Genomic DNA, 11,297 nt, shown 5'->3' with positions numbered 1-11,297 from the left:
CGCGCGGCCTTGAATCCTCGCTCATGCGAGCGCGCAATGAGGATTCCTGTCAAGGGTGGTATCCTTTTCACTGCCCTTGTACTTCCTGGCCTGGCGGAGGAGATCGGGATGGATTTCCTTCCCGCTCGTCGGGTCCTAGGCTCCCGACGGCGTCCGTCCGGCCCCTCCAGGGTGGCCGGGAATTCTGGCCTCCTCCGGTGCTCTGCAAGGGTACATGGTGAAAGTATGGTTCCCCTTATTTTCGACAGCGGTTACAAGCAATGATATAAAATGGTACAACCTGCTAATCCGGGCTCCCGGATGTGTACCCTCCTCTCTGCTCTGCGGCCGTCCTTACGATCCGGTCCTTCTTCTGTCTTCCTTCCAAGGGTGTCGGGCGAGACGGCACGATGATATTTCACCGCAGCTGCCGAGCGTGATCCGTGGCGCGTCTACGCTTCCTGATAATCCCTTGGTCCCTTGGTCAATTACGCAAAAGAAATGCTAGCATAAAAGAACAAAATCTGCCAAGTAAATTAAGTGATGCGAATTTTAACGCACGTTTGCTGGTGCGTTTGCACGCGCGCTCGCGTGCGCGCTCGCCTACGCGCTCGCCCTTCGAGCCGGTAGGAAGCACGAGTCCGCCGTCAACAAGTCCGCACAGTGACGGACAAAATGTCACGTCACAATATATATATATATTGTGTGTAACCGTAATTTTCTGTCGACGTCACAACTTCGTCGCTTCGCTATGATCGTAGCTCGACAGCCAATGACTCTGCTTTGAGTTTCTTATTCAGTAGCTATTCTCTACAGTTCCGCGAATTCTTTCGGAATGTAAGTTTGGCGCCAGGCACGAGAGAGCGTGCTGCTCTTTGTTACTCTATTCGATCTCGACAAATTATTCTCGACAACAGTAGGAAACAAATAGACAATTATTCTTACTTTATCTTTACGGCGACGGACGACAGCCGACTGCTCAGCCCCGCATGGACAGCGGGGTGGGTGATTTGGAGCGGGAATGAATCGGAAGGCGAGAGAACAAATGAGAATTACTCCCAGTAATGATAAGAAAATGACAAATATATTTGATAGTAATTAAGAAAACTCTTACAAGAATCTATTCTAATATTCAGTTTACCGCTGGTACAATATGTCACCTCGGTACGGATATAATCAGCTTATAGGCGGATGTTATCCGGCCGCGTGGCACAAAGTGCTACAAAATACGGAGCCGACGATTATCGCGAGCGTTATCACAAAATCCTTGGTCGATTCGAAGTTACAACGGTAATTGCGGCTTTCCGCCGAGCGTCGTACAATAGTTTGCTTTACAATTCGGAAGGTGACTCGAACGCGACGTACGAGACAAGTTGGCGGGTTAGCGTACAAATTTTTTAATGACATGCAACGACTCGGCTGTGACGAGAGGGCGGCAAGCCTCACGCGAATCGAAGACAAAAATTCGAGATGATCCAAGCGAGCGGCAAGCGGTAGCACAAAGAATTAATTAATCGCGATAGCCTCTTTTATGGGTCGTAGCCTTTCGGCTGTTTCTTACATTTTGAGGGTAGATTTTTTGTGCGCTTTCGGCGTAGGTCTGAATTTTGCCGCGTCATGATGTTACTTCGCGAGCCGCCCGTGGGAGCGTCTTGCTTTCAAGAGGATTAGTGATCGCATGGAAATATACCTGCTACGGACTTTCCGAACCGACCGCCGAGCAGAAAGGACGGTTAGATGAATTTTTAGCGAATGGGATACCGCGTAAAGTAGTGAATCCCGGTTTCACCCCGCTTGCCGAGCATCGCATCGACGTAAACTCACACGTGCCTATTAAACAGCGATGTTATTTAGTTTCCCCGAAGGTATAGGAGGCCATGCGGGGAGAGGTCGATAAAATGTTAGCTGCCGGAATTATCGAAGCGTCTTATAGCGAGTGATCGAACCCCATAGTAATGGTCAGGAAACAAAATGGAAAATATCGCTTCTGTTTAGACTTCCGTAAAGTTAATAGTGTTTTGAAGAAGCTTACCCGTTATCAAATATGACCGGTATATTATTAGATAAGTTACGAGTGGCGCGATACATCTCGACGATTGACTTAAGCCAGGCGTACTTTCAAATACCTCTGGCGAAAGGAAGTCGAGAAATCGCCGCGTTTAGCGTCCTGGGTAAGGGATTATATCATTTCGTACGAATGCCATACGGACTGACAGGAGCGCCCGCGACGTTTCAGCGTTTGTTAGATCGTTTAATCGGAGATGGAGCCTCACGCGTTCGCGTACCTAGACGACATCGTGGTTGTCAACCCACTTTCGAGGAACATCTCGAGTGGCTCGAGCGAGTATTGGGAAAAATTTCCGACGCGTCTTACGATAAACCCGGACAAATGTGAATTCTGTTGTTCTCAAGTGCGGTATCTGGGATTCGTCGTACAGCAGGGCGGCCTGACAGTCGACCCCGAGAAGGCATGGCCAATCCTGGAATACCCCGCACCGCGTAATCTTAAACAATTGCGTCGATTCTTGGGAATGTCATCGTGGTATCGCCGATTTTTACCATAATTTACAACAACAAGCGAGCTACTCATGAGATTGCTGCGGAAGCACCAAGGTTGGGAGTGCGGGGACGAATAAAATAAGGCTTTCGAGAAGATTCGGGCACGTTTGGTTACCGCTCCGACCTTATGCCCAGATTTTAAAATCCCTTTTATCTTACGAACAGATGCTAGTTCGGTCGGATTAGGCGCCGTGTTAGCACAGGAAGTCAATGGCGTAGAGAATATCATCGCGTTTGCGAGTCGCGCACTGTTGGACGCTGAGAGGAAATATTCAGTTACCGAGCAGCAATGTCTGGCTGTAGTCTGGGCGATACGAAAGTTTAGACCGTATTTGGAGAGGTATCGATTTACCGTCGTGACAGATCATAATAGTTTATGCTGGCTTCACCACATGCGGAACCCGACAGGTAGACTTGCGCGGTGGGCGCTAGAACTCTTGGAATATGATGAGGTAGTGTACAGGAAGGGCGCGCTAAACCATGCGCTGGACGCGTTATCGAGAACATTCGAGAATGATACCGAGGTCCCCGGGGAAAAGGTGGAGACGTTTTTCGTCGCGCTGTGGAGGGACGCGGAGATTTTTCGAGACACAGAGGATCCCTGGTACCGCGCGCGTTTTCGAAAAGTAGCGGAGGGAAAGAAGGCCCTCGGGGGGTGGAGAGTGACGGAGAACCTCTTGTACGTTCGAAGACCGCGCCCCGTTACGTACGTGGAAGATTTAGATGAGTGGAAATTAGTCGTCCCGAGAGAATTGAGGGGGGAAATACTACGTGAATCACATGATGATCCGCAAGCAAGGCACCTCGGAATCAATAAAACCCATCAGAGGTTATCGATCGCATACTATTGGCCCAATATGTTCCGCGCCGTCGCTGACTACGTCGGAAGGTACGATATGTGTCAACGGGCGAAAGTCGAGCAGACGGGACCGGCGGGATTGATGGGCCGTCGAGTTGACGAGGTCCGGTAGATCGCAGTCGCCGCGGATATCATGGGAGCAAAGCAGGTTTCGCGTACGCCTTAGTAGTTCAAGATTTATTTTCGAAGTGAGTGGAGTGCCGTGCCTTGAGATCCGCGAACGGAAAAACTATTCGAGACTCCCTAAACGAGCTAATTTTGTCGCGGGGCACTCCGAGATTCCTCTTAACAACGGCACCGAATTCATTAACCATACGCTGGGGACGTTTGCCGAGGAGAACGGGATCATCCACACTACCGTACCACCGTACCGTCCGCAGGCGAACCCTGTGGAGAGAGTCAATAGAGTCTTGAAAACGATGATCATCTCCTTTTTGGATTGCGATCACCGCGAGTGGGACGTACATCTGCACGATTTCCGGTTCGCTTATAACACGGCTCACCATTCATCCATTGGAACTTCGCCCGCGTTTTTGAATACCGGTCGCGAACTGGTGGCCGCTAACACTCCGTGTCGACGTTGTGATTCAGCGGCCAAGATCGAGAGAGCCGCGAGATCCGAGGGAGTGGTCGGCGCGTATTGAGGAGGTGCAGTCGTTACATAGCTGGGTTAACGAAAATTTAGAGGAAGCGTATCGAAAGCAGGCGGCCTATTACAATCGAAAGAGACGAGATCGTATCTTTGAGGTAGGAGACCTCGTATTGAGGAGGCAACACACCTTGTTGAACGCGGCACAGAATGTTGCTACCAAATTAGCGCCGAAGTTTCAGGGCCCGTTCCGAGTTAGTAGAGTACTATCATCTGTGGTGTACGACAGTAGGACATCTAATATATGTTCTGGATCACTTGATGGCAGGCGGGCAACGGGGAACCTACGGTTCGCCTCCACCATCGCTCACACTCCCCCTCACCCATTTTTCGGTCCCCGTCGCCCACCTGCCACCAATTAATCCAGAACATATATTAGATATCACCATCACAATTCCATGATCCAGAATATACAACGTTTTTTGTGTATCGAGTGTGGTCAAGGGGGTGGTTGGTGAAAGGTCGGACCAATCAGCGGGCTCGATCGCGCATCATACAACGCCCACACATCATCCACGCACTCACTTGCCACTCCATGATCCAGAATATACAATGTTTTTGTGTATCGAATGTGGTTGAGGGGAGTGATCGATGAGTCGAACCAATCAGCGGGCTCGATTGGTCCCACCTCCGTCACTCTTCCTCTACCATTTTTTCCACTCATCGTCAACCAGTCATTTTGTGATTCAGAATGTACGTTTTGTGTTTCGAATGTAAGCGAGGGGGATGAGCGCTGCGGTACAAATCAATCAGCGGGTTCGATTCGCCTCTCACCACCGTCATTCCCCCTCGTCCACTTTTCCCTCGATCACCGAAGACGCGTGTTGTACGGTTGTAAGCTTATGCAAGACTGCCACTTTTGATGACGATTCATGGTGCGACGAGTCACGTTTTCCCCTCTTCCCACTCTACTTGCGTTTTTTTCATCGCGTAGACCTGAGACCGTTATCGTTCTCGTAATACCGCGGATTGACTCGCTTAAAGTTCTCATTCGATGAGGTGGGAGGGGGTCGACTGTCGTTGAAGACATCATTGAGAGTTCTCATTCGGAGGGGCGGGTGGGCAAGATTAACTTGCGCTGTGAGACCTTCATTGTCACTGCTCGCTTCCTCACATTCTTTCTGTTAATATCTGAAAAACAAACAACAAAAAATAAAATCACCGTGAGGGAGCTCGTAGAGAAGTAAAAATGCTGCATAAAGAAAAGAAGCAAAAAATGCAAAATGCTTATCTGATACCCTCATCCCCGCTACCTCATCCGCAGCCGTCACCTCTACCTAATCGTCCTCTTGCAATCTGTGCCGCCTCTGCCTCCTCATCAGCCTCTGCCGCCGCCGCAGCAAGGTACATTATAAGAAATTGTAATAGTTCCTCCTCATCAGATAAATCGAGGAAGTCGGGCATGAACTCGATTAATTCGTCATTCGTACAAGATGTGAAATTAAAAATCGAAAGGCTCTCGTCAAGCTCATGCTCGTCGAGCTCATGCTCGACTTCCTCCTCCTCTTCGGTGGGAGCATCCTCGCCGACAAAAACATTTTCACCAGCTTCCATGAAAGGGACATCCTCCTCTCCCTCCACATTATTTTGTTCAAAAATATAGGGCTCTTTGAATTTCATTTTTAACCGTTTACGCTGTTTTATGGTCTGTTCCCGCACTAGACTGCTCACTGCACTAGACTTTAGAGTAAATGGATATACTGGCTGGCTGCTGGTTTTCACTGGGATTATATAGCGAAAGTTATAACACATCATTTCCTTTTTCCTTAAAAGTGCTGTACGTGTTATCATAATATTTTTCTTTAAACGCGATATACATGTTGCGAAAATATCTTGCGAGAATATCTGAAGTATTGCACATTTTTATCGTTCAAATGTCGATAGTGATACATCTGTGATGTTGCGAGAACGTCGAATGTGATATATGTATGTATACATATCGTAAGAATATCTCAAGTAATATAAATTAAAATGTTTTTATGCTTTAAATAAAATCGTAAGGGTAAATTTTTATACGGTATCATTAATTACCTAATTTGTGGGAGAAAGAATTGGTTAAAAATTATATTTGTACATATAATAACTGTTTATTATAATAAAAATAACATACATAGGTCAGCGCTCTCCGAAGACCAGAGCAATCAACTCACATTCGATTATAACATTGCGGTTGAAGGATTCGTCATCGTACATTTCAGTATATTCGCAGGTTCCGCGATAGTGGACGCGATATCGAAAAGTCACGATAATTTTTTGTCAACGTTATTGGTAATCGAATTTAACGAGGAAATAAGACGATTTACAGAATATTCCAGATTAAACATACTGAGCACGGTGTTTTTCGACATGGATAGGCGAATTCAAGTGAGCGATACCAAACCTAATATTAGTAGATTATTAATTCGTCCAAAACGCAACGTTAGATTTCCAATATACATTGAAGACGGAGGACGTATCCCTTTGGTCTCATCGTACTGCAAAAGGGATAGTATTATATGTTTCTGTTCAAGAAGTTCTCTCTAGATATCGGGTGAGAGTGGAGTTTCCTTGCCATGACAATCTCCAAAAATGATGCTTATGGAGGAAGGTAGTGTTACGTCCGAGGTTCCGCACGCATGGAATCTGAGGGGGTGAACGTAAGGCAAACCGAAACGCCGTATAGTCAGTCCCAGCTCATGACCGCAAGGGAGCAAAGGCGAGGGACCGACTCAACGGGAGGCACTTCGCTTCGCCCTTTGGCCACTTTGTAGAGTCGGGGGTTCGAGGGAGGACGAAGCGGAAGCCTCTCTTGAGATCGACGCTCCACTGAGTGCCGCTCGAGGCAAACGCACAGGCTAAAGGCCGGGAAACTAGGTCAGTGTGCCGCTTCTATCCTAGTTGGGCCAGTGCCTTCGATGCCCTTATTTTCGGCCTTGGAAGTAAATCCAAAGGGCCGGGGATTGGACTAAGTGCAATCGTCGTCGGGATTATAAATACGAGGAGGCGTTTTCAAAATCAATGAAAGTCTGTGGTTTAGTCATATCATATAATTAACGTTAAGAATTGGTACATTAATTGCATAAACTTATTACATAGACTGATTTTCATTATTATTATTTGATGTGTGTGTGTGTGTGTTTTGAGAAGAGAAAAAAAGGGGGGGAGGTTGATTACAGGTAAGGTCTAAAGACGGAGGATAGACGTTTGAGACGGGGGAATGACTCGGGTATAGTGACGGGAAATCAGGGGTTTCAAAAGGTTCATCGGGAAATGAGAGGAGGTTCGACACTGGTGAATATGAAATTGGTATTGCAGGGGAAGGAGGAGAAACAGAGAGAGTAGGTGGCGATAGTTCAGCGACGGAATGGTTTCCGACCGGAGAAGCCTCGGTGATGCGATTTGGGGAATGACGAACCTCCGGGGAATTGATCCTATTTCGTAACGTTTTGCGGGCCGTCCGGGCATATATTATAACAGAGCGACGGTGGGAACAGACGGTGGTTCCGTCTGAACGCACTGCAAGGTTCATATATCAATAGTTAAAAGGAGAACAATTAACTAACAAACAAGGAAACGAAACCAGACGCGAGTCTCTGAATGTAGAGAGTGAAAAGAGAAGAAAAGGGGGTAAAACGAGAAGGAGAGTGACGTTCACATACTATTTGCTGTTGTGTCACACAACGCTGAGCTGATGAAGATGGCTTGGTGGAGCGGCTCTTCTTGGTGATGCACTGATTCTAGATTTTGAATTTTACAGATTGATCGTGACGAAAAAAAGAAAGAGTGCTTTAATTTAGCGGGGTGCGTTCTCGGCTCCGAGACGAAAGGCTTCGCAGAAAGTAAATGAGTCTTGTACATGGCTTCGCGACCCCGTGAGAACGAAAAAAACTTATACGCTCGAAAAAATAAAAAGGAAGACCGTCTGATTTAAAAAGGGAAAAAAGTGATCATGATGATTACGAAACCGCGATTTATATAGCGGTTTTTCCTTTAGTTGGTGTGGTTTTAATTTGGGTGGTGGGATGCTTTTCTGGGTTTTAGATTGGTCGAGATTGTGGGGGAGGAAAGGAGTCGGTTGGTATCAACAAGTGTCTTCTTTGGTTTTATGATTCTTCTAAATTTATAGGAAAATGCACGTGCACCGATTAAGACGAGCGCACGTGCATTGTCGGCATGCGCCCGTCAAACACTTTTCCTGGACGTCGCGTGTCACTTTTGTATTTTATGCGGTTTTTCCTTTAGATGGTGGGGTTTGGGAGGATCCCGATTGACCACGTTACGATAGGACACGTGCGCGATTGGACATGCACGATTGTATACGTTCAATTGGACAAGCGTACGATTAGACGTTGCACGATTGGACACGACACGTTTGGACACGGGCACGATTGGACACGTTCACGATTAGACAAAGCACGATTGGACACGTGCACGATTGGACACGGCACGGTTTGACACGTGCACGATTGGACACGCACAATTGGACACGCGTACGATTGGATACTGCACGAATGCCCACGTGCACGATTGGACACGTGCACGGTGGGACACGGCACGACTGGATACGCTCACGCTTGGTCTTATGTGGTATTAATGTATAGCGTAGGATCAGTATACAGGGTGTCTCGAATTTAAATTTCAAAGTTTCTGTAATGTGTAGGAGATCGATAAACTTAGAAAAAAAGTCCTCTAGAGATATGTTCGTTTTTACTTTATTTTGGGGAAAATCGCGAAGATGGCAAAACATACTTGCTTCGTTCTTGCACTGCCTCTGAAGTATTATAGTCGCTAAAATCGTACACGAAAACAATAATAATAATGATTCCGTTCTCACATGAAAACGTTCCTTGTTTGTTTAAATTTTTGTCTTTCTCCTATAAATTCGTTAGTTACTCGTCAGAAGTTATCGAGTGGATTACTCCTGTCACGTTATGCCGCGTACACATTCTAACACGTTGAATATGTTGACATGATTTTCGTGTATTTCTTCTGCGATGTTCTTACTAAGATACTATAAACGTGAGTATTCGTATATCCGCCATTTTTACTCCTTTTCCCTATCCTTGCTCTGTTCCCAATGAGCTGAGAAAATTATCGTCGTGACGGCTGTTATAGGTTATAGCTTCTAAGCTGTTGGAAACGAGCTAATTCCTTGTAGGAATGAAAGGAGCTACAAAATTTCAAGCAGCAAATACTAATCATAATCTATAATGCCCATAACCCGTCACAGAAAAGGAATAAAAATGGTGGATGCGAATACCTACGTTTCTAGTGCTCTAATAATGCTACGGAGGTGATGAGAGGTGTACACGCTAATTTCCATGTCAAAAGAAAGGTAAGCAGAAATGTAAACAAACAGGGAAAGTTTTCACATGAGAACAAAATTATTATTTTCTTGTACGATTTTAGCGACAATAATAGGCCTTCTTTTTAGCTCAACTTTTTGTACGGTTCGTTTTTCTTCCTTTTCCCTCCACGTTGGAGAGAAAAAGGGAAAAGGTGAACCGTGCAAGAATTTTAGCTAAAAATAACAAACTTATTAACTACGGAGGCAGTGCAAGAACGAAGCAACTATGTTTTGTCTTTTTTGCGATTTTCTTCAAAACGAAGTAGAAACGAGCATATCTCTCGAGAACCTTATTCCTTAGTTTATCGATCCTCCACACGAAGTTTTGACATTGAAATTGGGTGGCACCCAGTTGAACACGAGCCACTCACAGCGCTTGAAACTACAAAGCTCCTAAGCACTGGTCGCTGTGATTGGTGGTGCCCAATCGAGCCGTGATCAATCGGGATCACCCATTGAAATTCCAAACACTCTGTATACATACATATATATATAACATTTATTTATGTATGTATGTATACATAAACAATATAAATATTTTTTACATGAGTCGACAATAATGTACCACGTACTCAAAATTGACTGGTTAATTAGATCTGAATTTTGAAATTTATTGTATTTGACTGCGGTGTTTTTTATAATTTTAAGTTACGGATATGTTATACATTATACATAAATATTGCTGATTGTTCTTGGCCTTACGGAATTACATCCTCGAACGTTGCCAATGTATTTTCCAATCTTTTGTCACGTATTGTTGATGGAAGGAGTGACCACTCTCGTGGAGCCAAGTAATAGTAATCAATATTAATTTTAAGTCTAAGATGCACTGACGATGGCTCGAATGGATGCCGAAACGTATGGATGTTAATAATTAATAAACTTATTCATCGCAAAATGTACAGCGATTATACTCTCATTAGCCCTTGCTTATGGTTTATTTGATAAATATTTTTTAATTATAAATAAAAATTTAAATATTTGTGTACAAAATTTTTTGTCATAATATATATACATAGTTATAATAGTAGTCTTTTACTTTACGAATGAAGGAATATATAAAAATATGGTAAATGCTAATAAGACTCCGTCCGTCTCGAGTTTTGATAAAGAATACACTCAATCGATGCATTTTCACGCAAAAATAAAGGTTTTACATGAAATAGGCGTTGCTCTGCCCCGTGAAACGAGATTATTAGAGCCCAGACACAAGCTTTTGCATAACGCATAACGCATAGTGCATAAGCGAATCAACTAATCAGAAGCTTTCCTTTCCTCTCATTCCATGGAAAAGAAGAATTTCGATTGGTTGATTCCATTATGCGCTATGTATTATGCGTTATGCAAAAACTTGTGTCTGGGCCCTTAATCGTTATGGCCGTAGCACAGACTTTTGCATAACGCATAACGCATAGTGCATAAGCGAATCAGCTAATCAGAAGCTTTCCTTTCCTCTCATTCCATGGAAAAGAAGAATTTCGGTTGGTTGATTCTCTTATGCACTATGCATTATGCGTTATGCAAGCGTCTATGCTGCGGCCAGAAAAGTTGACGACTTTTCAGGTTATGAAATCTGTCACAGCCAACACACATTCGACTGTAACGTCCCAGACACAATGCGAGGGAATAGCGATAGCGATAGGAATAATACGATTACAACCTATCAGTAGGTAGGTCTTTAACTGTCCACGTGAAAGCACCCTCAAAACCATTCTTGTGCAGAGACCCTAAAGACCGCAGCACAGACTTTTGCCTAACGCATAAGGCATAGTGCATAAGCGAATCAACCAATCAAAGTCCCTTATTTCCACCCCTACTTTTCGTTCTGTAGATCTTGCATAGCCAATAAAGGATAAGACACAAGACGTCGAAAAATCCGTAAGAACGAACTTTTTATGCTATGCAGACATCTTAAGCAGCAGGAA

General features: G+C 44.9%; 1 pseudogene; it reads right to left on the bottom strand.

The window, feature by feature from the left end:
• Window positions 1-5,300: 5,300 nt before the first annotated feature.
• The window catches only part of LOC108760107 (uncharacterized), a 9,729-nt pseudogene continuing 3,732 nt past the window's right edge, over window positions 5,301-11,297 (bottom strand).

Source organism: Trachymyrmex cornetzi, unplaced genomic scaffold (assembly GCF_001594075.2).
Source record: "Trachymyrmex cornetzi isolate Tcor2-1 unplaced genomic scaffold, Tcor1.1 scaffold2191, whole genome shotgun sequence".
Classification (NCBI taxonomy): Eukaryota; Metazoa; Arthropoda; class Insecta; order Hymenoptera; family Formicidae; genus Trachymyrmex; species Trachymyrmex cornetzi.
This window is presented reverse-complemented; position numbering and strand designations above follow the sequence as displayed.